Source organism: Callithrix jacchus, chromosome 22, assembly GCF_049354715.1.
Source record: "Callithrix jacchus isolate 240 chromosome 22, calJac240_pri, whole genome shotgun sequence".
NCBI lineage: Eukaryota > Metazoa > Chordata > Mammalia > Primates > Cebidae > Callithrix > Callithrix jacchus.
Genome location: NC_133523.1, coordinates 25,569,141 through 25,591,638, shown reverse-complemented (window position 1 = coordinate 25,591,638; position 22,498 = coordinate 25,569,141). Strand labels below are relative to the sequence as shown.

General features: G+C 45.8%; 1 pseudogene; it reads right to left on the bottom strand.

The window, feature by feature from the left end:
- Positions 1-19,807: 19,807 nt before the first annotated feature.
- On the bottom strand, positions 19,808-21,085 carry LOC100397245 (large ribosomal subunit protein uL16-like; annotated as a pseudogene).
- Between the last annotated feature and the right edge of the window lie 1,413 nt (positions 21,086-22,498).

Sequence of the window (22,498 nt, the reverse complement as noted above, 5' to 3'; positions counted from 1 at the left end):
TTTGTCTTTGTTTATTTCCACACGTCATGCCTCAGCTCCAGTTAGAAATCCTCACAACAGCATTGCGATTGGTCTGCCTGGTGCTCCGTCCCTGGATCAAGCACCTCTGCTATTGTGGGTACGCAATATTTAGATTAGCTCAGGATACGTGCCGTCCCTCAGAAAGATGCGACAGCTCCCATTCTGACCAAATGCATAGATAGGGAAGGAGCGGCGTTCCTAAGAGAAAGGAAGGCTCTGCATCTCCGTAGCTGAGACAACTCGGATTGTTGCTTCTGAGGAGACCAAAGAGCTAATGTTTTCTAGAGAGAATTAGAAGGTACAGCTGTTTAGAAGGGTGCTCAGAATGTGCATCTCATGTGAAGATGGAGTGGAGAAACGGGAAGGGAGGGAGAGACTGCCGCTGGAGGAGTCATGACTTCAGACAAAAACCCAGAGCTGAAATCGAGGCCGGGTCAGAAGGAAGGATGACAGTCAAAATTACCCTGAGGTGGAAGCAGATAAGAGCTTAGTATTTTCCACCAAGCCATTTTCCCGAACCTTCTTCCCCTGTTCAGCCCCTCCTATTCTTCCTCCCGATTCCCCGTTCTGCAAAAAGAACAAACTGAGTGACAGAGGTTGAGTGTTGAAAAAGCATGTGATGCAGGCTTCCCGGACCTCTGCCTTCTGTGCTTCCTCCCCGCAAGTCCCATGTGCTGCCCCATGACTCCTGTGGCACCATCTGCCCTCAGCCTCTGCCTCTCCCCAGGAGGCACTCTTGGTGCTCAGCGACTTCTCTGGCAATGTGAAGCTGACTCCTCTGGATGATGACATCCAATCTGCTTTGTTTATTCACCATTGCACTGGTGTGGCTTGGTGAGAAGGGAAGAGAAACTTAAAATGGGAGCAGAAGATCTTCTCTTTTTTGCTTTCTCTCTCAGGAATACTGTAGGAGTGGCCGAGCCAGAGGACCCTGCTCCCTTTAGGGAAGCTGCTGTGGTGTGGGAGGCTGTCAGCTTCTCCCGGGTGATCTCCACCAGCATTAGCTGCAGGGATGCAGTGACATCTGGGAGAGCTGGTGGCTTGTGAGCCATCAGCCCAATTCCCTCAGCCCCTCTTCTGGTGCCTGGCAGTCAAGCAGAGTTAAAAAGGCAAATCTAGGTTTCCCATGGTAAGACTTGGGTGTCTCCCCCAGGGAAGTCACTGACAGCTCCAGAAATGGCAGAGCTGGAGAAGAAAACCCAGGACAGATGCTAAGGCAGGTGGGTGCTGTGACGTGTTCCAAAGCTCTCCGGAGGTGATCCCTGCGGAATTAACCATCTCTGCCTATGAGGGTGAAGGTCGTGCAGGGGCTTCTGCCTGTCCTGAGTTCCTAATCAAACACCAGGAAAAGCCTTTTGGGAATCGCCACTGAGCGGCCACCTCACCCTGACAGGAGGTCTATGCCATGGCCGATCCGCCTCTGGCCAACCTAGTGACTGGTGTGTGGTGGGTTCAGGTGTACCTTGGGGGCCAATGATGACAATGGCCCCAAACTAGACTGGGATGGACAAACAGGGTGGCCATGGAAGGAACAGTGGTACTCTAAAATGAAAATTAATGGAAACTAAGCTTCAGGGAACAAATAAGTGTGAAAATCTGTCTCCAACTAAATTTGGATTCCGTTAACCTCATTCATCCACTTATGAATCTGGGGGTTTTGTTGCGTTTCTGGCTTTTGCCTTGGTTCCTAACATTCTAAGCACCACCGTGGATTTATTCATTTTGAGAGAGGGTGAGCATGAGCTCTGGAAGTTTCTTTCTGCCTGGGTGTCTGGTTTCCTGGGAGAGGCAGGGGAGCCTGCATGGCCATCCCTGCATCATTTGTGGCTCTGCTTTCTGTGCCTGGCAGGTCCTGACAAGAGCCACAGCCTCTCCTGGGCTCAACCTCACTGTGCCACTCCTGCTGCCAGAGAGCGCTTGGTGACAGCCTGCCTTCCGGGACAGATCCACGAGTTCTATTCCTTCCTTCCAAAGCCTGCTGTGCTTCCTGCTGGCGGTCTCTTGGGAATAGGAGTCTCCTGTCCTGTGCCTGTTCCTCTGAGATACCAGCTTTCACAGGAAATGGGAGGAGAAGCCTGGCTTGTGTGCTGTGTTTCCTGAGTGCTTTTTTTTTTTGGTGGCATTTGAACCAAAGCTTGGCTGCTTGTGCCTCAGCCCTCAAAATATCCCTGTGGAAACAATGCCCTCATCTTCCTCCTTTAGAGGAGCTCTCTGCACTCATCCCTGGGGGTGATACTGCTCTCTGCCTCTCTCTGCCTCTGCCTCTGCCTCCACTGTCCTCAGGGATCTGAATGGACAATATCCTGCTCCAGGCCTGCTTCATTCTGTGACATCAACACATGCAAATAGACACCAGAGAAACCACCAGGCCACCAATTCATTAGACAGAACCAGAGCCTACCAAGCACCTCAGGCACGGGTGGAACCCTTGCAATAAAGACACAAGATATGCAATACATCATGATTTTTCTTTTTTCAGAGGCAGGGTCTTGCTCTGCTGACCAGGCTGCAGTGCGGTGGCACCATCACAGCTCATTGAAGTTCAGGGTTCAGTTGATCCGTTCAACCTGGTCACCTCAGTTCCTGCACTAAGTTCTGTCCTTTCTGTTCTCCTGGGCTCAGGTGATCCTCCCACCTCAGCCTCCCGAGTTGTTGGGACTACAAGGGCCTGCCACAAAACTCCACCTTGGTCTCTCACACTGCTGTGATTACAAGCATGAGCCACTGCACTGGGCCTGAAATACATGTTAGTGCCATCTTCTGAATAAGAGATGGAAGCCTCTCTCTGCCATGGGCATCTGGTTTCTCCTTTATGATTTTTCCTCTGTCTTCTGAACCTCTATAGCCCCATGTTTGGAATTTTCTTTTGGCAGATATTGTGCATTGCTTCAATTCCTTTCTATAGGTCTACTTGATAAACTGTAAGCACTATGGAGCTTACACAGAATGCACTTAGGTGCTTGGTACACAGATCGAGGTATCCAATACTTGTGTGTATGTATGTCTGTATACATACATATGTCTACACATATATATGTGTGTGTATATATTTGTTCCATGATTTCGTAAAGCCTGCTGTCATCTTTGTCACTCAGCAGATAATAGTTTCTGCTGAAAAAGTTGAGTGATTTCTTTTTTGTGCATGGGTTTCTCATCACTCCCTGCATCTCAAAACACAAAGGATTCCTTTGACACCTGGGGAGAGGAGAGGCTGGTGGCATCTCTGCATCAGACATTGCAGCTGCAGAAAAAGTCCCATGCTAAGAAAGATTTAGGGAGCTCTGAATACAAAGTTTCATTAGCTCCATTTTGTACATAATGACGGCTTCTTCTCAAGGCTGAGGCTAGCACTCATTCTCCAGGAGAGGACAGCAATTTACCTGTAGGTCTGTCTCAAGAGTGGCTTGAGAATTGATTTCCCTCAATTCTGCCTTGGCCCATTGGGACGCCTCAGCTTCTGCTCACTTGTACCCCCAACTGGGGCCCATGGGCCAAATAACCCTTTAAGACAAATAACTGGGAAATTTGAAACTCAGTGATTCAGTACTCTCCTTGGATAAATGGAGTGTCAGAACTGTGGGGCATCCGATCACCATTTCCCAACAACACAACAGCACTGTTTTTACCAGAAGAAAGTGGATGCTAATGGATTCTGGGCTGAGAGCAACACATTATTTTCAAGCTGGCCTCACAGAATTTCTTGGCTGCTGCAGGGGAAAATCTGATTTGTTTATTCTGAGTGAAAATCAGTCTGATTGCATTTTCTGTCACTTGGTTCAGGACATCTGCATCAGTGCAGGCCTGTTTTGATGACCTGCAGACAGATGGCAGCTCCAACCTGAGCATGGTATGCTACCCTGTTCTTGGGCCTACTGATTGGAAGCATCTATCAAAATACCTCTTTGGAGCTGAATTTCTCCCTGATTGAGTCCAAAGGTTTCTTTTCACACAGACTAATGTGTGTTAGGTAACTCATCATCTCTTACAGTTTCGCTTTAATTGCAATTAACGCTAAACGTATTTTTAGTTCCTGCAGTGAGTTCTGTTGTTCTTTCTGTCATGAGTATTTTTGCACAGGCTGTGTAACTCCTCGAAGATTGTATTGGGAACTTCTCACCTCCTATTGGAATTTTAGGATAACTATACAGTGTAATGAAGAAAGTGTCACTGACCATTATTTTTTTTTCTGGGGAGGCTGTGGGGAGGCATTTGGAAGGTGAACTTTGATCAGCTTCTAAAAGTAGAGGGCTGGATATGGCCGGACGTGTTTTGCATGACACAAGGGGAAGAATTCAGGTTTTCGTTATTGTTGTTGTCTTCTGGAGAGGACGTAAAGGCAGAAGAAGAGAGAGGGAAGAGAGGCTGGGAAAAGGTGGGAGGGGTGTACTTTGTGTTGTGAACTTTTCCATAGATCTCGGTGAAGTCTACAAAGCACTAAACCAAAAATACGAGACACTGAGTGTGATGCTATTTCTTTTAAACACCACTGGTGGCTCCAGGTTTTGAAACTCAAATTGATGTGGGATGAATTGGAAAGTACACATGGCTGCAGCTCCAGATCTCACGGGACATGGAATTGGGGTTTGAGAAGATCTCATAGGCCAACCTAGTCAAGGCAGAGCAGATACCTGCATTATGGCTATGAAGCTTTTTTTTTTGTTGTTGTTGTTGTTGAGACGGAGTTTCACTCGTTACCCAGGCTGGAGTGCAATGGTGCGATCTCGGCTCACCGCAACCTCCGCCTCCTGGGTTCAAGCAATTCTCCTGCCTAAGCCTCCTGAGTAGCTGGGATTACAGGCACGCGCCACCACCATGACCAGGTAAGTTTTTGTATTTTTGGTAGAGACGGGGTTTCACTATGTTGACCAGGATGGTCTCGATCTCTTGACCTCGTGATCCACCTGCCTCGGCCTCCTGAAGTGCTGGGATTACAGGCTTGAGCCACCGCACCTGGCTCTATGAAGCTTTTAAACATTCTGGAGTAATATAACTTGAGACACCACATCCATGCCTTCCTTCCTTTCCTCATTCATTCCATCTGATTCTTCTCATAAATTTTCCACTCTGTGCCCAGCCTTACACTAAGTTCTGTGTAACATAAAGACAGTTTATGCCTCAAGCAACTTAATGTCCTACTGGGGAGGTAAGCTCATGAGAAAGTTTAAAATATTCAAAAGGTGAACCTCATCTATTTCTTTAGTGCACTGAATTGCTTTTCACTTTATAGCAGTTTCGATTTGGTTGCATTGAGATAGAACCAGTTCTAGGCATTTTATTTTTACACCTAAAATGAAGGGGAGCTGACAATCTCTTTGTTGCTGGCCTTCTTCTGCATTGATACATGACTCATCTGCACTAAGGGAATACAAAGGGTGTCAGGAATGTTTCTCACCAGGAAATAACTGGAGAGAAAGCAGAGCTTCAGATGGACAGCAGGGCAGACACAGGCACCTCTCATCATTCCAGGTCTCACCTTTATCTGTCAGTTACTGTGCTGGGCACCAAGACACAGCTATGCTGAGGTTCATTTTTGCCCTAAAGAAGCTCAAAGTCTAGGAAAGGTTTTTAAAATAAGGATTCTGGGAGTCTTAAAACAGAAACTAACACAGATCAGCTTGAAGAGAGAGAATTTACGAGGAAACTTTGATAAGCAGGAAAGGAGTAGCTGTGCATCTAGCCTTGGGGGTCAATCAGACCGCAGGTAGAGTGCTGACCAAATCCCCTCTGTACCTTCCAGCTCTGCTGCTCTGCATGTGGCCTTTCTTCCTGCCCACCTTGCCCTGCTCTGGTCTCACTCAACTTCCCAGCTTTGTTACCACCAAGAGACGACCAGTACTTTTTCCTGAATTTCAATATGAAAAGTCTCCAGGAAGACCAGTGATTGGCTTGACTTGATTTGGCCAGAAACTACATTAAGGGAGCCTTTGAAGACCTTCTTGATTGGAGGGGAAAGGAGCAATTCTCCTAAACAAGAGGTGCTGGAGGCAGAAGTTAGGAGAGTTTCTGGACAGACAAAAACAAAAGCAAACCAAATTTAAAATCTTCTTACATATACGTGGGTGTCTACTAGAAATAGTTCAATTTAACACTGGGGATATAAAAACAAGTAAGACATAATCAGCATCCTCTGTGAGCTCAAAATAAGCCCGGTTTACAATGTCTAATATAAAAATTATGAGCACAGTGTGCTTGGTGGGGATACTGGGAAGCTGAGCAGAGGTGAGGCTCGCCATGTCACCAGAAAAAAGTCCTCATGAGTCAGATGCGTCAGGGTCAGAAGTGTGCTATTTCTTCTGTGGACAAATGGAGCACCATTTAAGAGTATCAAGCAGGAAATAACATGATAAGACCTTGATTTTAGGGAGGTTACATAGGCCACAGGGATAGAAGATGGGTCTGAGAAGAGCAGGGGTGAGGAGGAGACTGAGATGTATAAGAAGCTGTCCAGGTAGGCAGTAGTGATGGTGGAGGGTACGGGGAGGTAGACATATTTGAGTGACTTACGGAGGTGGGACAAATACATGAATGGCACCCAGGGACAGGGAGACGTGTGGATGAAATCAGCAAGGGCTGTGGCATAAGTCTCTAACTTGTTTGCAATACAGTTCACCTGGATGCCTTACTCTTTGTTGTTGTAGAATACCATGAATTTGAGATATATTAAATGTAATTTCAAATAAATAAATATATGATATAAATTTAACCCTCCGGTTAGATTCAGCAGCTAAGTGCCAAGGCAGGTTTTTTTATAATCAATGAAAGGAAAATTAAAAGTAGGAGAACATTTGATTTATTACATATGTTCCTCCTGAGTATTGAGAAAAGGTCGCTGTTTTTATTTTTGGTGGCAGAAAATTGGTCTCCTCATTTGTGGCCAGCTAGCGTTCAATGGGTGGATAGCTTGAGAGTTGACTTATTGAGAGAAGTTGTGGGCAGAAGCAGAGTCTCTGAAAATGAGACTGAAAAACTGATTCAAAAGTAGATCAAATAATGCAGTGTTTATTGATGTGTTCCCATAATAGATTCTGTGATTTCCATATTCTACTTTTATTTATTTATTCATTTTTTCTTAAATAAATTCACTTTTTAAAAACTTAAATCCATTTTGAAAGAAAATTTTATATTTCTGCCATAGAAGAAAAACCAGTTTCAAAGGCCAAAAGAGAAGACATAAAATAAGTAGAATGAAAACAAAACAATGTTATTAACTTCTAGTGAAAATGGCACTACTTGGGAGGGCTCCACGTCTGAGGTCTGCCTGCCTGCCTTGTTATTGAGCACCTCCATGAGATTACTGGAAGGCTTCTTTCTAGGCACACAGCATGACTGCATTTCCCAGACTCCTTTGCAGTGGGCTGTGATCATGTGACTGAGTTCTAGCCAATGAAATGAGTCAGAAGTGATCAGTACCTCTTCAAGAGCTTTCATAATAAACTTTCATGGTGGCCGTCACATTCCTTCTCTTTATCTGCTAGTTGACTAAAGAGAAGCCAAATAAAAAATCTTTGAGACCCTAGCAGATGGCAGAGCAACAGAATAGCAGAAAATGTGAACCTTGAGTCATAGCCTGTGGGGCACTCATTACTTCTGTCTCATTCCCTTGGCTAGAACTCAGTCACAGGACCACAGCCCACCACAAGGGAGTTGGGGAAATTCAATCATGAGTGACTATGTAACAGGCTGCTCCATAATCATACTCACTGAAAAAAAATAACTTTGGATTGTGTAAATTTACTGAGATTTTAGGTTTTTTTTTTTTTTTAAACAGCAGTCAAAATACTTTGGTTAAAATACTGCTAAAGACATGTTTGCCCAAATGGAAACTCTCTCCTTTTAATCTGTAAAATAGAATAGGACAAAATGATCTTAAAAGCTAAAAATATTTTTTTCTCTATAATTCAGTGTGATTTAATGCTGGGTCTGTTAGCCTCTAACACCATCTTTCATGCATTTTCTGGAAAATATCAGAGCAGTTCACAGTGTGCCAATCTTTGGAACTAGGACTTTTTCTGCCCTAATCACTCTTCTCTCTGTTCTTCAGTGTTTCTCCTACCCCAAATTTGTCAGAAGGCTTTTATGCATGCTCATTATTAATAATGGCTAGCTAGCAGAGCGACTGTTTTTCACTCATAATATATGTGTATCATTTTAGTTGGGTTGGGTTGAAATAAGCATGTCAAAATCTAGAGTGGGAAGAAATATGAAATGTTATCATCAGCTACCAATTCCTTCTCAAACATGCATATTTCTGGTTCAAAGAGGGCCCTGTCTTGTGCTAAACCAAAGCTTCCGTGTCTATGGGTCAGTTATGAAGGATACTAAGCACGGAAGTGACATGATTTGATTTGTGATTTAAAAAGAAAATTCAGGGCCAGGTGCAGTGGCTCATGCCTGTAATTTTAGCATTTGGGGAGGCTGAGATTAGAGGATCACTTGAGGCCAGGAGTTCAAGATAAGCCTGGGAGGCATTGTGAGTGAGACTCCATCTCTACAAAAAGTAAAAATATCATAAAAACAAAATGTTGATTACAGTGAGACAGATTATTTGGAAGATATAGGAACTAGAATCTAGGTTTAGAGCAGAGCTAAGTCATATCTTAATTTGTTTTTTGCTGTTGAGAATCAAGTCTAAATTATGTTGTGACAATGGGTGACTCATATGTCTCATGTGCTAGAGATGAGTTACTTTAATTTGAACCATAGTGACTATATTCAAGCTATACTCTTCCATCACAGGTGAAGAGACAGAATTTCATGGGTCGTGAAAGGAATGTTGGCTATTAGTTAGAACCACCACGGTGTGGCACTGATGCTATAAACTCATTTTCAAATTGTAGTTAATTGACATTTGCTTACAAGATCGCCTTTCTCTGCTGATCACCATGAATTAAAATGTGTTTTTCTCTCTCCTTGTCCATGTCCTTGGTTAATGTGGAGGCTCCTGTCCAACTTCTTTTCCACTTTCTTCCTTTTATAGACCCAGAGATAAATGAATCAGCAACATAATTAACATTTCACTGCACAGACCCTTGATTCTTGGCTGTCCCACAACCCATGTCTTTTTATCTCCAAGGCAGGATCTTGTCCTGAAAGCTGGCCCACATTTCATGGGGTGACATGGAGTTCTAGTCCCACCTCTTCCAGGAAGACTGAAAATCTCTGGTCTGAACTGACCTCTTTTCTTCAAATTCCTGTAGCACCTGCAGGACGGAATGAATCATCTTCCGTCTTGTGCTTGCTGCGCTTGTGTGTCTGGCGTGTAAATCTGCTTTAGTTCAGGATTGTGTTTTTTATTTTACTTCAAACAATGACCCCCTGAAAGACACATCCTTGTGCCCCTCGGCATGCCACGGGGAAGGGAGCAGTGACTCAGGAAAGCAGCAAGTCTTCTAAACACTTTTCACAAAGAAGTCCACTCCACTGTCCAAGGCAGAGAAGGCTTCACACATTGTCTCTTTTTAAAACAATGAATTCAAACCAGAAACAGTAAACAGACATCCAAATGTAGACCAAAATCTTTTATTAGAATTTAACAAATTCAGATATTTGAAGATTTTAAATAAAAATCTAGATTCCAGTCCTTTTCCAGAAAGTCATATGATCTGATAAACCTGAGTTCAACTTACATGCAGCAGCTCCACGTGATGGAGGAGGGCGTGAGTCCTGCCACTGCCAGCTTCCACTCTGTCCACGGCACACGGTGACCACGTTAACTGCCAGACTCCGTCATTAGAAATCATTTGACTTTACAGCCCCAGAGACTGTACTGTCTCTGAGATTTCAGGTTTTCTCTTTGGATGTGTGTCTTAACATTTGCCGTGTGTGTGTGTGTGTGTGTGTGTGTGTGTGTGTTTAAATTTTACGTGCTGGATGATTGGCAGATAAAGTGTATTTGAACCTTACACTACTTTAAAGGTGATCCGATTTGGGGCACCTCTGTATGTAACCTGGGATTACGTGGACTCACGACCACAGACTTCCTACTGTATCATTCTAGATGGACTGACTCCCACGTGGGGAAATCCACTATCTGGGGGAGGAAAAGAAAGCCACACAATGGATAAAAGGTGGAGTGCTCCAAAGCTTATGGTGATACATCCTCCTGAGACCAGAACCAGCCCACGCTTTCTCAGAGAGCTGAAGGCAGGGGAGTGAAGCTACAAACCAGGGCTCACCCTCCCTCCCCAGCATTTTAGCTACTTGATTAATTTAGACAAAGGAAAAGTTGTATTGAAAAACAGTTTTAAAAATCCCTCCCCCATTTTTCCCGAAGTTCCAATTTCCATCAATGACTCCAATCCTTCAGAACAATCTCTAACAGCTCCTGGGCTTGCATGGCAGTGCTGAGGACATGCGCCCATCACTAGTCACCAGTGCCCTCTCTGTGGGGTGACGCTAGGAGCTTACAGTGTCAACCGACAGTACGTTTTTTTTCTATTTTTCATATTGTTTTGATTTTCCAGATTGTTGTCTTTCTACTCAATCCTACCCTCGCAACTTCCTTTTCCATCATAATTTCAGCAATTATATTCTTACCTGTTTTATATATATATATATATATATATATATTTTTTTTTTTTTTTTTTTTGAGACGGAGTTTCACTCTTGTTACCCGGGCTGGAATGCAATGGCACGATCTCGGCTCACCGCAACCTCCACCTCCTGGGTTCAGGCAATTCTCCTGCCTCAGCCTCCTGAGTAGCTGGGATTACAGGCACGTGCCACCATGCCCAGCTAAGTTTTTGTATTTTTAGTAGAGACGGGGTTTCACCATGTTGACCAGGATGGCCTTGATCCCTTGACCTCATGATCCACCCTCCTCGGCCTCCCAAAGTGCTGGGATTACAGGGGTGAGCAACTGTGCCCAGCCCACCTGTTATATTTTTAATTTCCCTTTTTGGCTGATTTCTTCTTTTAAAAAGGGTTCCGTTGTTTTAAGGAGCTGCCTTCTCTTCTGCAGTGCTTGGTACCTACTTTCTTCTTTCTACATCAGTATATGCTTTTCCCTCTAACTGGTCTTCCAGAAATATCTATTGAAATAGCTTGTTTCTGAATTGTCCCTCTTTTCTTTCTATTTTTTAAATTCATTTTTCTCTCTTTAGGGGAAGAGGTGGGGAGATGGAGAGACAGAGAGGGGAGAAATATGAATATAATGTTTGAATGTGCTTACTCTACTCAAAAACCTTCAGTGGGAGAGTTAATTAATGGAACGTTGATGAATGAATGGGTCCCTCAGGGAGCCATGTCTGTTTTTCATTCCATGGAGAGAGAGAGCTCTTCTGTTCTTGAAGGGGGATTATGACCCATGGCAGTGTCACTTAGCCGTCCCCCAAAGCCTGTGCTTCCTTCTTAGCGTGAAGCTGGCTGGCCAAGGACACATTTCTCTTTACCTACAGCTGTGGCCATGTGAATGGTTTTTGGCAATACCACATGAGCAGAAATAATGATGCAGGTGGACAGGTGAGCCCCGGAATGAATTGGGGCTTTGCCTGGCAGATTCTTGCCTTTGCCCAGGAAAAAATTCAAAAGCAAGCCAGTGGTGTGAGACTGCAGCCTTTCATTGAACAGTGCTGCTCCTTGTGGAGCGGGCGGTGCACCAGAATCCACACAGTGTGAGGTCTTGGCAATGGTATTTATACTCACGCCCACTGTAATTCCACGCAAATTCAGGGGTGGGTTATTTCGAACCTTCTAGAAATGAGTGGTAATTTCCAGGTCGCTGCCATGGAAAGGGGCGGTAGCTTCCTGGTGATTGCCATGCATTTGTCAACTATCAACGGCAGTGGTGGGAGCGACTTGTGCTCTTGTGCTAACACACAGTGAGGGCAGACAGGGATCCCTTTCCTTGCCATCTGCTGGTCTCTGCTGCTTTCTTCACTTCACCTGATTGGGACTGAGAAACAAGTGCTGATGACCTACCTCGGTAAGATGGGTCACATTCTGACTGCTTTTACAGAGCAAGCACGCCTCCTACACTGTGTTATACCAGAGCGAGCATAGAAAGTCAACACAAGACAAAAGTTTGCCAAATTGCAGGGTATTTATTGCCAGCTGCCATGGAGGACTCACGTCTCTCCAACCCGCAGCCCCGAAAGGAGGGTGTCAAGTCCTTTTATGCCTGTAAACCACCTCCTGGTCAGGGGCAGGGGGCACGAGGGGCTTTGGACATTCCAAGGGCCAGGGGACTTGGGACATTCCGATTGTTGCTTAAGTGGTTCACAGAAGTCAAGATAAACATTAGTTTACACATTGCCTGGGTAGGGTGGAAATTACAGACCTTAGTTGCTTATTACAAGTCGCAGGGGCCAAGATGGCGTGGGTTTGGACTACCTGCCTTTCACATCAGGGTTACAGAGAGCAGTTTCAACAGAAAGCCAGGTATGGTTGAGGTGTGCAGTTTTATGGGGCTTTTACCATGTCTCACTGTATCTTTCTCTTTGGGTTGATTACCTTAGAGATGGTAGAGCCAGAGATGGAAGGAACGGTCTCTGAACCTCCACATGAGGAGCATGTTGCTTACCCACAAAAGCCACAGTGTCACCCCACTAGAAGGGAGCTCCTGCTGTGGGAAGCCATGGACACATCAGGCTTTATTTGTTAAACAGCTAGCAGAGCCCTAAGCAAAACAGCATTCCAAAAAGGTGTGCAGCACTGTCGCAAGGCATCTTTGGGGCGTAGCAGTGCTCAGGAATCCCCAAACGGCAATGACAACTCAGGCGCAGCACTGTCCCAAGGCATCTTTGGGGCGTAGCAGTGCTCAGGAATCCCCAAACGGCAATGACAACTCAGGCGCAGCACTGCCCCAAGGCATCTTTGGGGCGTAGCAGTGCTCAGGAAATCCCCAAACGGCAGTGACAACTCAGGCGTCAGGGTCCCAGGACTGGGCTCATTTGTCTTTTCTTGAAAATCCTTCGACTGTTCAGTTTTGGGGGACTTTACACGCCAGCTGGTAGGGGACGTTTCTGCTGTTTTACAAGGTGATATTTTGCTCTTCTTGGGGTGGTGAACGTGCTTTAAAGGCCTGATGTCAGGCTCTATCCTACATGTTAAAGTAACGACCTTCCAACTTTGGGTAATGATTTCCAGTTACAGAATGCTTACAAAGCATTAGTTCATCCACGAAAAGCCAAAAGGAGAAAAAGAAATCGGAAGTCTATTTGCAGGGAGAAAGTCAGAGCTGGGGGAGTTAGAGGGACATCTTCACAATTTCATGGGATCAGGCTCCACCTTGAGGGCACATCCCCAGCCCTGTCCCCCAGGGACAGACCTACGGAAGGGCCCAGATAGTGCCTCAGGGCTGCTCCCACCCCAGCCTTTGACATGATCTTTAGATTTGTTAATGGATGCTATCCCATAGGCTCTAGCTGAACTCATAGCTTCGCTCCCTGGGGCTCTGGAAGGCAGCCTGTCCTTCAGATGTCCTTCCCGCCATCCAACCTCAATCCATTATGCCTTACTTTTGTAATTTAGCTCTCAGAGTTTCCAGGGTCCTTGTTGGCACCTCTATGCATCACCTGCATCACCATCTTACAGACACAAAGGTGGAAGCAAAGAGGGGTCGGCCTTTACTCAAGGTCACCCGGTGAGTAAAAGGCAGAGTGGGAACAAGGGGGATTTAGAAAAAAGTGCTGCTGGGACCCAGAATCTGTGTTCCTCGTCTCCCAGAGGCTCACTGTCGGGTGAAGAGACAGGTACCTGAGGACATAACCAGGTGTCCTGGCTAAGCCTGACTAAGGGGGATGTGGGAATGGGGGATGGGGGTCCTGTTTGTAAAAACTCTGTTACCATGGAAACTTGATGTCGAGAATGGGCATTCACTTTGGGGCAGGCATATTGAGAAAGACTCGATGGAAGCCGAGCACAGAATGCAGACAGCAGAGACCCTGGGAAAGAAGCATCCTAGAAAGAGGGTCTGGAAGAAAAAACTGTTTTCAGAAAAACAGCCCTGAGTCCCTTCTAACCAGCCTTGTGGCAACATGTGTGCCCCTCCCAGGGAGAAAGTGGAACATCTAAGCAGAGGGTGTAATCCTGTGGGATCCATCCTGTTACAGGGCCTCTTGAAGTGAGGTTAACACAGGTGGAGGCATCATTTTCCTACCCATACCACAGTGAGGGAGTGAACAGCGATCCTGAACACGACGTTGGCATCAATGATGTCGTGATTTGGGGGTGGCCTAAGCCTCCCTGGGGTGAGTGGCTTGAAGGTGAGTTAGAACAACACAGCAGCAGTGCACTGAGAAGTGAAATGGATGGACCTGAAAGGGCGGTAAGACCCCAAACATTTCCCAAGTTTTTCTGATGCACACTTCTGATTGAGACCGTGGAGAAGCCTCCAAGGAAGGAGGCTGAGCTCCCACATTTCCATGGGGGTGTCTATCAGGCTGGAGAAAGGCAGGTTACAGCCTATGATACATCATCAGTACTTGCAGACAGGAAGCCTGGTGGCTCCAGGCTACTCACAGTCCTGATGACATGTATTTATCAACAGAACTCTAGTAAGGAGAAGAGGTGATATTGATCAAGTACATGGGAAGCTGGGGCATCTGAGCTCCTAGGCCTGGCCCTTCCTCCTCATCACACTCCTCCTGGAGGCAGGATTCGGAAGAACCAGCTCCTTCCAGGATGCAGCCCCGTCTACCCACTCGAGAGTCTACATCTCTGAAACTGGGTGCCGGAAGTTCTCCAGGTTTACAATGTTTTGTGAATTCTTTTTTCTTTCCTTCCTTCCTTCCTTCCTTCCTTCCTTCCTTCCTTCCTTCCTTCCTTCCTTCCTTCCTTCCTTCCTTCCTTTCCTCCTCCCTCCCTCCCTCCCTTCCATCCTCCCTCCCTCCCTCCCTTCCCTCCTCCCTCCCTCCCTCCCTTCCTTCCTTCCTTCCTTCCTCTCCTCCTTTTTTTGAGACAATTTCCCACTCTGCTGCCCAGATTGGAGTGCAGTGGCATGATTATGGCTCACTACAGACTCAACCTTCTGGGCTCAAGCAGTCCTCCCACCTCAGCTTCCTGAGTAGCTGGGACCACAGGCATGCATCAACACACTCTGCTAATTTGCATATTTTTTGTAGAAACAGAATCTTGCCATGTTGCCAAGGGTGGTCTTGAATTCCCGGGCTCAAGTGATCCTTCGACCTTGGCCTCCTAAAGTACTGCAATTATAGGCATGAGCCACTGCTCCCTGACTGTGAGTTTTTCATTTGTTTTCTTTGTTCTGTGTACATTCAATTTCATAACTTGGAGAAGACTTACTCCTCCCTAAACCCTTAGCAAATTCACGTGGATTCCTCATTTCTGCTGTCTGTTGCTGTTCTGCCCCATGTCTCTGGTTTTTCCTCGAATTTTATTAAAAATCCTCTCAGAAAACATTTTATAAGGTTTTTATGCTGTTTGGAGGATTTGAAGCTATGGGGATGGTAACTTTGCACATTGCACAGCTGCCTACCATAAATACCTTCTCTTTTCTTTCATAACCTGTTTTCCTTCACCTCTCTCTCCCACCCACTTCAGAGTAAACCTGTTACCCTCTTCTTCTGGTGCAGAGTTCATTTCCACTGATCTCTCCCTCAGTCTTATGGCTGGACAGCTCCTCCCTCCTCATCTGAAGGTATTTCCAACAAGTGCTGCCTTCCTTCCCTTTCCTAAGAGGGGTGTTTTGGGGAAGAATATTTCTTCCTCTTCTAGTTTCTAGTTTGTTTCTCTCTAGTAGCTTATTTCCCTCTTACGTGAGAGCTTTCACCAGCAGACATCAACTCCCTGACTTACCTTCGCATCCTGGAGAGGTTAAAAACAAACAAAACAGATTCAGGATTTCCACTCATAATTCTCTTTCTGTTGTTTTCAGAACCTCAGCTGGTATTTCTGTAGTTCTATGAATGACAGCAGTTACTCTGGGGCCATCTCCCATCATTAAAAATCTACTCTGAAAAAAAAAAAAAAAAGGTTGGGTGTGGTGGCTCACGCTTGTAATCCAAGCACTTTGGAGGCCAAGGTGGGCAGATCACCTGAGGTTGGGAGTTCAAGACCAGCCTGACCAACATGGTGAAACCTCGTATTTAAAAAAAAGGAAAAAAAACATTTCATTTTAGATTCTGCACATGGGAAGATTTATTACATGGGTATTTTGCATGCTAGTGGGAATTTAGGCTGCTAGTGTATGCATTCCCTAAATCGTAAACATTTTACCTAATGGGTAATTTTTCAACCATCACCTCATCACCTTCACTGCTTTTGGAGTCCCCAGTGTAAATTATTTGCATCCTGATATCTCTGCTTGCCCATAGTTTAGCTCCCACTTATAAGTGAGAATATGTGGTATTGGGTTTTCTGTTTCTGGGTTAGTTCACTTAGAATAATGACCACCAGCTGGACTCAAGTTGCTGCCAAGAACATGATTTTATTCTTCTTTATGGCTGTATAGTATTCCACAGTGAATCTATCCCACATTTTCTTTATCCAGTCATCTATTGATTGACACTTATGTTGGTTCCATGACTTTGCTACTGTGAATAATGCTGTGATGAACATCTGAGTGCAGCTGTCATTTTAACACAATGATATGTTTGCCTTTGGGTACATACCAGTAGTGAGATTGCTGGGTCACACAGTAGTTCTGACCCATGGGAGGGCAGAAGAGATCAGAGGGAGGGAGGGGAGTTGGGGTTTTCCCTGGGTTATTTGGGATGGCTGCCTCTTTTGGCGAAAGGCCAAAGATCCTATCAAAGGCCCTGTCCCCTACCATGTGACTGACCCTGGGACTTTGCACTATTCTTGTGGATTTCCTACACTCTGGTCACCCTTTTATAATTAATATCTTCATTAAGATATTATGTGTAAAATAATAATATTCTCTCCTTGAATTGTCCATTTTAGGTGAGCCATCTCTTTTTTTTTTCTTTTTCTTTTTCTTTTTTTTTTTGAGACAGAGTTTCGCTGTTGTTACCCAGACTGGAGTGCAATGGCGTGATCTTGGCTCACCGCAACCTCCGCCTTCTGGGTTCAGGCAATTCTCCTGCCTCAGTCTCCCAAGTAGCTGGGACTAGAGGTGAGCTATCTCTTTATTGCAAGAGCTCTGATTGACACAATAACAAATTCAAGTTTGTTACAGTTTCCTTCTCTAATTTATTTTAGATTCAGGAGGTGCATATGTAGGTCTGTTCCATACATACATGTGTGATTCTAAGGTCTGGGCTTGTATTGAACCCATGACACAAATAGCAAACATGGTACCCAATAGTTAAGTTTCGATCTTCCCCCTTCTCCTTGCCCACCTGGCAGTCCCGAGGGTCTGTTCCCATCTTTACATCCATGTATACCCAATGTTTCACTCCCACTTAGAAGTCAAAGCCAGGTGCATTTGGCCTTCTGTTTCTGCATTAATTCACTTAAGAAAATGGCCTCCAGTGGCATCCATGTTCCTGCAAGGGACAGGATTTCATTCCTTTTTCACGGCTGTTCAGAAGTCTCTGATACATATATATGCACTAACCTCTGCAAAGAATTTATGACTAAGTCCTCAGAGGCAAGCACAACAATAACAAGAATTGACAATTGGGACCTGATTACACGAAAGGGCCTCCGCACAGCAAGAGAAACTATCAATAGGGAAACAGACAACCTACAGAACGGGAGAAAATATTGAAAATGATGCATTCAACCAAGGCCTAATGTCCAGAATCTATGAGGAACTTAAACAGAGTAACAAGAAAGGAACCAAACAAGCCTATAGAAAAATGGGCAACGTGAACAGACATTTCTCAAAAGAAGACATAATAGGAGTGGTCAACAAACATACGGAAAAAAAGATGCCCCACATCTCTAATCGCCAAAGAAATGCCAATCAAAGCCTTGTGTAATTTCTAGCCAAAGGAGGGGGCCTTGTGTAATTTGTGGCTGTTAAGAGATGGGTCCAGGCCGGGCGCGGTGGCTCACACCTGTAATCCCAGCACTTTGGGAGGCCGAGGTGGGTGGATCACGAGGTCAAGAGATCGAGACCATCCTGATCAACATGGTGAAACCCCGTCTCTACTAAAACTACAAAAACTTAGCTGGGCATGGTGGTGCGTGCCTGTAACCCCAGCTACTCAGGAGGCTGAGGCAGGAGAATTGCTTGATCCCAGGAGTCGGAGGTTGCGGTGAGCCGAGATCGCGCCATTGCACTCCAGCCTGGGTAACAAGAGCGAAACTCCATCTCAAAAAAAAAAAAGAGAGAGATGGGTCCACTCCGCAACTCACCAGCTCAGGCACATGATGACTTGGTGCTCACTGGAGTCTCTGACAAGCAGCATGGGGGTCACCCAGAGCTCGTTACAAGTGTAGAGTTGCAGAGCCCAGCCCAGCTGAACCGGGGTCTGAATTAAATGCAAACTCCAGGTTCCTTGGCACAAACTCTGCTTATTCCCCTTGTTTTCCGCAACCAAGGGTGGAATTCCTCTTCTCCATCTCTTGCCATATCATTTCGATCTTAAAGTTATCCTGGGGAAGGGGACAGGGGCTATGGGAGGATTTCCTCGGAGGCAATCAGATTGTCACCACTCCATGGAGCAGTGCTAGCAGCAGGCATGGGGAAGCAGGTGAGGGCCAGAAGGTCTTCAGGCAAGAACTGTGCTTCGGGACACCTTCTCACACCCTCCCAACAGCTGCTTCCCAGACAGCCTCCACCCAGGCCGCCCTTCTACACTAAGCCCTCTTCTCTCACCACAGCCCCTCAGACCTACCCAGGAAGTGCCTTTACAGCCCAGAACTTAAGCTGAAGAGAGCCCAGTTCTCTCTTCTCTGATGGCCGGGAAGACCAGAAAGCTACAAACAAAAGCAAAACCTACAGTTATGCCTGTTTGCTGATTCTGGGGGAGGATGGGAAATCTCTGGTCTCTCCAGGGGAAGTCTTTGCCCTGACAGGCTACCTTGTAATGCCAAGTGGCTCCCAGGGCAGCAAGGGAGAACCAGGACAGTTGGTTTCTCCATCGGAACAGGTTTTATGCCATGCCCTGAAGATCCCTTCCCAAACACCTCCCCCTCCACTAGGAATTGGTGGTTTTCTTGGTTCTAGTTTCCCACCTAAATGAATGTTTTCTGTTGGTAAACAGTGACCTCATGGTGCTGCTTCTGTTTCTTTTGAAAGCATTTGCTGAGCATCTGCTATGAACTGGGTCTTCTGAGAGGTGGAGTAGAGCGACAGAGACATGGCAGGCAATTTCTGAGCCCAGGAGTGTGTGGGGCTCACAGGAATGGCAGCCATGGTGCAGCTAAAACCAGCTGGCTAGGGGATTTGAAGATGCGATCGATGCCCTGCCTAGATCCCCTTGGTGCTTCCTGTATATGTCCCTCGTATCTTTCTGTGAGTGGCTGTCACTCTCCAAGACCTGAAGACTTTCTCCTGCCTCACAAGCAGGGTAAGTTGGGAATTCAGGACATTGGCACCCTGGAGAGTACCCTCAATGATAACCAATAGGATTGGAAGAGAAACACCTCCCATCCTTGCCCCTGCTGTAGGACCATCCTGAAGACCGTGTCACACCATTTCCCAAAGGTCCCCTGAGGGGATGGGGCCATGGCTGCCCGAGGCCATACCATCCCCGAATGTGCCCTGCGCTGGCTGCCTTCCATCCTGTCCCATACCCCACTCATCTGCAAATGCTGCCTGAGATTGTCTTTCTAATATTCCCCTTGCACTCAAGGGACACCTTATCTCCGGGTCTGCTTCTGCGGAGCTCAGACTAAGACAACGGACCATTAACCCAGAAAATCGGAGACAGATCTCAGTTAATTTAGAAAGTTTATTTTGTGAAGGTTGAGGACACGCCCGTGACACAGGCTCTCGAAGTCCTAAGAACATGGGCCCAAGGTGGTCAGGGCACAGCTTAGTTTCATGCATTTTAGGGAGACATGAGACAACAATCAATATATGTGAAAAGTACATTGGTTCAGCCTGGAAAGGTGGGACACTTAGAACAAAGTCAGGAAGACTCGAAGCAGGGAGCAGGCTTCCAGGTCACAGATATGTGACACAAATGGTTGCATTCTTTTGAGTTTCTGATTAGCCTTTTCAAAGGAGGCAAATCACGTATGCCGCTAGGTCAGGGAAACAGAGGGGTGACTTTTTTGTTTGTTTGTTTGTTTGTTTGTTTTGGACAGGAAGTAAGTTTATTGGTTCATATTACAAGGGGGCAGCAGAGTGGAAGCCCTCTGAGTGCAGGGCCTGCCACTTGTCCAGAGGGCCATGATTGGGGATGTACTTAACCCCACAGCCACCTGGGATGAGCCACTTCTCAGGGACCATGTCTTCAAATTCATCAGTATTGAACTTGGTGAAGCCTCACTTCTTTGAGATGTGGATCTTCTGGCAGCCAGGGAACTTGAACTTGGCCCTGTGCAGGGCCTCAGTCACATGTTCCTTGTTCTGCAGTTTGGTGCGGATGGACACGATCACTTGGCCAATGTGAACTCTGGCCACAGTGCCCTGGGGTTTTCCAAAGGCACCTCGCATGCCTGTTTGGAGCCTGTCAGCCCCAGCACAGGACAACATCTTGTTGATGCAGATGACGTGGAAGGGGTGGAGCCGCACTCGGATATGAAAGCCGTCTTTGCCACAACTTTTCACCGTGTACTTATTGGGACAAATTTGGGTAGCCTCCAGGGCTTCAGAGGAGAGCTGCTCATATTCATCTGATACCATGTGGCCACAGAGTGGAAACTCATCCACTTTTGCCTTCTTCCACCCCAGGTCAAAGATGGGAATCTTGGCATCAGGGACACCTCGGCAGAAGTGAGACTTTGGATATGGTTTGTTCTTACAATATCCATAACAATGGGCAGGGCGGCAGCCAATGGTGACACCAAGATTTTCAGTGGCGTGCGGAAGGAAAAGAAGACCAGAGGGGTGACTTTGAGTAGAATGGGAGGCAGGTTTGGCCCTCAGTAGCTCCCAGTCTGACTTTTTCCTTAAGCTTAGTGATTTGGGGGTCTCAAGATTGACTTTCCTATTACAAGAGACATCGGTGGTGCCTGTGGGTGGGAGAGAGAAACACAGCTTGTTGGAGTCTGGAAACAGTTGAAGGCCAGAAAACATTTTTTAGAAATGACGTTATCGCAGCCATTTTTAAGAATTCTTGTTGATAAGATCGTTGTTAAGACCGTGATGAAAGAATGCTTAAGGAATTGATGTGAAAGTAAAACTGATACTGAGGAAAAACAGGCCAAAGAGACAGCTTCCTTCTGCGTTCATACCCCAGCATCCATCCGGGAGATTTCTCCTTTGCCCTGTCAAAGGCCCTTTCTCTTGCCTCTATACCTTACTTAGCTCCTCCCCTGGGGAGGAGTTCTCGAGAGGCTGTCCTAGCAACATGGTAGAAGTAAACGATCTCAAAGAAGAGATCTGCAGGTAAGAAGGAAATTGAAAGTGATTCCATTTTACTGCTTGACCTAGTGAGAAAAACAGCTGGTGGGTGTGTTGTTGTGTAAACCAAAACGTATCTAAGGCAGATCTTAATCAATTTAGAGTTTTACTTTGCCAAGCTTAAGAACGATGGCTTGTGACCCAGTCTCAGGAGATCCTGAGAACATGTGTCCAAGGTGATTGTGTTACAGTTTGATTTTATGAATTTTAGGAAGACAGCAGATGTAGGCAAAAATGGTATACATTGGTTTGACCCAGAAAGGCAGCACATCTTGAACCCAGGGGATTCTAGGTCATAGATGAATTCAAAGATACTTTTTGATTGACAGTAAGTTGAAAGGGTTACCTTATGCCTGAAAAGCTTGAAGTCAGCCTTAACACTAAAAGGAATGTAAATTGCCCTACCATGAAGACACATGCATGTGTATATTCATTATAGCACTACTCACAGTAGCAATGACATAGCATCAACCTAGAGGCCCGTCAACAGTGGACTGGACATATGAATTAGGAATTCTATACAGTCACAAAAAAGAACAAGATCATGTCTTTTATAGCAACATGAATAGAACTGGAGGCCATTCTCTTAAGTGGATTAATAGAGAAACAGAAAACCAAATATCACAGGTTCCCACTTAAAAGTGGGAGGGAAACATTCAGTACACATGAACACAAAGAAGGGAACAGGTAACAATGGGGCCTATTTGAGGGTTGAGGGTGGGAGGAGGCTGAGGATTGAAAAATTACCTATCTGGTGTGATGCTGATAACCTGGGGGACAATATTTTCTATACACCAGACCCCTGCAATTTACCCAGTAACGAGCCTGCACATGTACCCTTTGAACCTAAAGTAAAAGTTGGAAAGAAAAAAACAAAGAAACCAAAAAAGTGTTCGAGTTTAGATAGATTGTGGAAGCCAAGGTACTTACAGTGTAAATGAAACCTCCAGGTAGCAGGCTTCAGAGACAACAGATGGCAAAAGATGTCAGGCCCAGCACGGGGGCTCAGGGCTGTAATCCCAGCACTTTGGGAGGCTGGGGTGGGTGGATCACTTGAGGTCAGGAGTTACAGACCAGCCTGTCCAACATGGT